Source organism: Hydra vulgaris, chromosome 11 (genome assembly GCF_038396675.1).
Source record: "Hydra vulgaris chromosome 11, alternate assembly HydraT2T_AEP".
NCBI lineage: Eukaryota > Metazoa > Cnidaria > Hydrozoa > Anthoathecata > Hydridae > Hydra > Hydra vulgaris.
In genome coordinates this window covers 35,708,793-35,714,792 of record NC_088930.1, presented here as the reverse complement: position 1 = coordinate 35,714,792, position 6,000 = coordinate 35,708,793, and the positions used below count along the sequence as shown (strand labels likewise).

General features: G+C 26.5%; 1 long non-coding RNA gene across 1 annotated transcript; it reads left to right on the top strand.

Moving 5' to 3' along the window:
- The first annotated feature begins 390 nt into the window (after positions 1–390).
- On the top strand, positions 391–2,481 carry LOC136087247 (uncharacterized). Its single transcript, XR_010641666.1, has 5 exons — positions 391–661; positions 1,357–1,451; positions 1,576–1,741; positions 1,862–2,034; positions 2,110–2,481. It is a non-coding gene; the product is annotated as an uncharacterized LOC136087247 (long non-coding RNA).
- The last annotated feature ends 3,519 nt before the right edge of the window (positions 2,482–6,000 follow it).

Sequence of the window (6,000 nt, the reverse complement as noted above, 5' to 3'; positions counted from 1 at the left end):
TATATATATATATATATATATATATATATATATTATATATATATATATATATATATATATATATATATATATATATATATATATATATATATATATATACACACATATATACATACATACATACACTTATAAATAAATGTATACTTTATGTATACGTAATATGTGTGTGTATTTCGGCGTATGTATATTTGTGTGTATCTGTATTTGTATATGTGTGTGTATTTCTGCGATGAATATATATATATATATATATATATATATATATATATATATATATATATATATATATATATATATATATATATAAAATACATTTTTTGTGTTAATAGTATTATTGTTTTTACTATTAGTATTGTTATTACTTATATATGTTTGAAAAATACTAGTGTTGTTCCTATATAAAGGTGTGTGTACTAAATGCTATAGGATATCCTATTAATGATAATTATTTAACAAAAATGAAAAGGACAAGTTCAGCATAGTGGAAAGAATATATGAAAAAATATCGATCAGTTTTAGCTGGAAATTTATTTCCTGTATGTTTAAATTTGTCTTCGAGCTACGAGGCTGCACCAATATACTACCTATGCTTTATCAAATAAACTTTCTCTACCAATATTGACAGCAAAATCTAGTAATACTTTGTTGCAAAATACTGTCCGTAAGTAACTTTACTTATCTGTAAATCAATTGTTTATATTTAAAAATTATTATGTAAATGTTAAATTAATTTTTAATTGTTTGAGAAGATACAAAAATGAGTCAGCAGTATTAAAAATATGGCATGAGCCGAAGCCAGCAATAAAATTTCTTGCATAGTCTATCTGATTGCAGAAATGATATTTTTTTTGCTGATAAAAGTAAGGGTCTATTATCAGGCAGACTATGGCTAGTGATATGACTTAGCACATATTAAACTTTTTTTTGTTTGTTTGTGTGTGTGTGTATATATATATATATATATATATATATATATATATATATATATATATATATATATATATATATATATATATATATATATATATATATATATATATATATATAACATTTTTAAACCAGAATATGTGGGTTTTAATAAGCAACAAAACAGTGAAAAAAATTGAAAAGATTCTACTATAAGTCTTCTACTTACTTATAATCTACGAAAATAATCTTACTAATTCTAGTAAAAGTCAACTATTAAGTTTTTCACATGTTCAACGAAAAAGACAATGAGAAAAAATATTAATCGTGGTACAACTGTTAATGAAAATACTTGTATTAAAACTCTAGTTATTTATCTTTAACTTCAAAAAATTTTAAATGACACTAATATTTCTGGTAAATTTTGATTTTGCAAATTTTATCTTTTAGGAGTTTTACCGTTATCACATAATCTAGATGAAGAAAATATATTTATAGAAGACTTCAGAAACTTAATGAAGATAATAATATTAATGTTGATTAAGGTAGGTGACTATTAATGAACAGGGGGCATGTGTGCATTTGGTTTTTTTAAATATTATGTATAACTTATATTTATATTTATTACCTATATTTGAGTGTATATTAGTCTAATTTATCTAAAAACAGGATATTTGCACTTTAACAAGCAACAAAACCTAAATGAGATGGTTTCGAATCAACCTTTAAAGATTTCTATATTTATAAGCAAAAATCAATTAAGAGAGGATTTACATCCTGGTACAAATGCTAATGAAAATACTTGTGAATACTCGGGCTTCTGGGTCTTTCCAATGTAATAACTTATTTGCATTAAATTTAAAAGTTTATAATATTTAAAAAGTACAATAGTATATTTGATGAATTATGTTTCTTAATGGGTTTCATAAATTCTTAAAGGGCGTCTCTTATTTAGGTTAAAGTTGGTGGCTCTAAAAAATAATTTGAAAAGAAGAATGAAGGGTCGATTCCATTTAAATGTACAGACACAAACAAGCGTGATTAATAAGGAAAAAATCAATTTTACTCTTCCATCGAATCATTACTCTTGTTTTTTCAAACAGCATTTTTTATAGTGCATTTATTTAGGTACAATACAAAACAATAGACTAAGATAACCATTTATTTTGTTATTTATTATAAAACTTGTTTTTTTTTAAACAGATTAAGGCGAATCATCAAAAACCATTACCAATACAGATCGACCAAAAAATCAGACAAACGAAACTTCTCCCATGGATGATGCCATGTTTTAGCATAAAATGATTGTGTCACACCATTACATAAAAAGAAATTTGGGCTACTGCAATAGTTTTTAGATAAAGATTTGAATGAAATTAAATTTCAACAGGTTACCTCAATTGAGGAATTAGTAAAGTCGAGACCCAATTTTTAAGAAAAATTAAAAAGAACATTTGATGCTACTGGAATTGTTTGTAAAAATGCGAAAGCGTATTGTTATACGATTTTAGATTTTATAATGACGGAAGAGGCGATCAATCGAAATTAAATATTATGTAAGGTAACCATGTGCCAAACGTCTTTTATTAGCTTATTTTTAATGATTTGGTTTTTTATTTCTTTGTTTATTTTTTCTTTGTAGTATTATTGTAAAATAATTTACCTTAAAAAATAAAAATAAAACAACAAAATTGTCGTAAATATAATGTAGTATATATAAAAAAGGTTTAAACGGTTTGAGGCTATAAACGTGTCTAACAAAACCTACGTATTTTTGGTTTATCATTAAACCGTGCTGAACAGCTGCTAGTTCAGGCATAAATTTGGAAAACTTATGCCTGAATTAACTTATGGCATTAAATAAAGTTTCCGTTTGGAAACTTTATTAAATGCCATAAGTCCGTTTTAGACTATAGAAAACACGAATTTAAAACCTCATAAAACACTTATTTAAAACATAAAAAACTCGTGTTTGAAACCATAGAAAACACGTGTAAAACTCCAGTTAAACTTCCCGTGAAATCTACGTGTTTTTGGTTTACGCCTGGATCGTAACAAACACGTGTTTATACGGGTTTTAATTCCGAGATTAAAACCAGATGTCTGGGATTATTCCAAGTGTAAAGTACCTTGAGAAGCAGCTGAGTAAGAATAAAAGTAAAACTCCTCCTTTAATTGTAATATTGAAATCACATTTGTTAGAATCTTTACAAACTTACAAAGATTCATATGAATTAGAGAATAATTCCTTTTTATTGTGTGCCACTTTTTTGGATCCAAATTATAAAAGTTTTCAATTCTTTGAAAAGTACGAAAAAAAGAAATATTTAAAAATTGTGAAAGATTTTTGTCAGATTTTTATCTCTCAAAAAGAGTTGGTGAAATAATTCCAATTAAAAAGGTGACAAAGGAATCAAAAAAATTTAAGTTGTCATTTGAGGATGAAGAAGATGATTCCGGAAAAGATAGTGACAAAAATTTAACCTTAGATTTAAAAAAAGAAATCAGTGAATATATAAGATTGTCAGTGCACGAACAAAATGTTTTAGAGTTTTGGCATCAAAATCAATATGTTTTTCCAATATTGTATTGCATTTCAACGATGATTTTATGTACACCTGCTACCAGTGCACCAAGTGAGCGCCTTTTTTCTGATGCATTAAACAATTTGTATGCTAAGCGAAACAGGATGACGGCTGAATGTTTTCAAATGTTGATGTTTTTGTACGAAAATTTGGAATTTTTTAATTTGATTTAAAATTGGTGCAATTTAATCAATGTAATACGGAAATATCTTGTTGTAATAATTATTTTTGAATTTATTTTATTGTTCTTAAATAAAAACTCTTAAATTTAGAACTTGAACTATTTTGTTTTAAAAACAATCAAACAAGGTTGCAACATGTTTAAAAATGATTTTATAAAGTTGTTGCTCTCATGTTTGGGACAGGGGGGGACCCCAAAAACTTGAGGGCTTTTATGTTTCCAGGCTACAATTATCGCAATTTTTTGCAAAGTATCATTATCCGATTTTCAATTTTTTTTTTTAAAAAAACCAATTGCTTAATTAGACTATAAAACTAAGTGCAAAATATGAACGTAGCAAGTCTTCCCGATTCTATGTTATTTAAATTTAAGTTTTTTTACATTTGTAAATGTATTTTACATTTTCATGTATTAATTATGACCCACCCAAGTTTATATTTCATAATGAATGATTTCATTAACCTTACCTTTTCTTTATAATTCTACAAAAAAAGGCGTCTTAAATGCGGTTCATTTAAGTTGATATTTCAAACTTACTTTTTAAATAAGATTGCTTCTAGTTAACTTTAGATCTTACTTTTCACTCTAAAACTCTTATTTTCTAACAAACTATCTACTCCAGCTTGAAGCAATTTAAAGCCAAAAATTGCTGCTGCCTAGTATACAGTCATATTTAATATAATTAAATGAGTTTATATAGGACTAAAAATTAAATTTTTGATACCAAAAAAAACATTATTTTGGGAAAAATATATCGTAACTTTTTCGTAATTTATCGTAAATTTTTTTTTAACAAAAAGTGAAAATGTACTTTAAAATGATAGATATTCTGCATTTTTTAAGTAACTAAAAAGTGATAAGAAATTTTCTGGTTTGATAAAGCGACCGCTGCCATTTAACAGAATGTCTATCTTATTTTACAGTTTTACACGATTTAATTGCTGAGGTTGCATTTTTAAATGCGGACGATGAGCCTCTCGGTAAATGCTATTAAATGTTTTGCATTTTAAAAACTCTATTAATACGTTTAACATTTGGTATGCATTTTAGAATAAATAAATTGCCGAAGCTTAAATGTACTTAAATTGTAACAAACATAACCTAAATACGCCAACCAATTTAAGCGCAACTCCGTGCTTATTTGTCCGTACGTTGAAAAAATGAGAAAATGATAAAGTTTTAATTATGAATGTAATGATAACGTTGCATATATAAGCTTTCGCATTAAATGTCAAGCTTGTTGAGAAAAATGATGGAAGTTAGCGTTAATAAATTGGTACTTTTTATCGCTTATATGAAATTAAATATTTAGAGACTAAGTATATTCGCTAGTATACAGGAGGGGGGGGGGGGGGAGGTGGTAAGTTGAAAACTGCCGTTAGAATAATTGCCGATTAAAAATTATACTTGCTGAGTATAAGAATATATATATCGATTGCTGAGATTTTCTAATAATTATAATAACATCTTAATTTGCCGAATGATCAAACTAAATATCGGTAATAGCATGGCCTATAAGAGATAGACGTGCAACCTATTTCTTTTTTTTTTGCGAACCATGCTCATTGTGCATTGTTACAAATCTTTTGTTTTAAACAGTAGAAATTAAATTATAAAGTCTGTCGGATTCGTCGAAAACTTTTGGTCTTGTCTAACCAGTTACATCAACTTCCTTTTAGTTGTTCAAGATAACAGCAATAGATAGCGATTCCACGGCTCAACGAAAAACATTTGACGTTTGAAAAAAAACACGTAACTTTCATGAACTTTACTCGCTTATATCTTTTTGTATGCTTAAGCAAACACCTTAAGGTTTTTCGCATCAATTAGTGTTACTCAACCTCTTTCCAGCCATATATAGAAAGTACTATGGTTTATATGGCTTCATTTAAATTTTATCCATATCTTAAGACCACTTTTAAGAAAAAAGCTCGAACATTTTTTTAAAACAAAGCTTTTAGAGGTTAGGATTCCTTAGTACCAAAACACATCCAATTTTTATAAAACTTTCCGTATACATTAAAAAAGGGATGACGAATCAAATGGAATGTGCACACTTTTTAACTTTTATACATAAATTTTTAGTTCTTAGCGTTTCAAAACTTCAAGGTTTATTTTTATAGAAAAAAAAAAGTGTTTTTTAAAAGTGTCCAGGTGGAAATTGCAAGTTTACTCTTCCCTCTTTTTATAACAAGAATTTATTTATTTTTTCTTGAAGAAAAGGTTCTAAGGATTTGTATATAGAAATTATGTATATATATATAACTATCTTCCTTCGCATATTTTATGACGTTTTTTGTTTTGATTTTGCGTGACATAATGCAAATT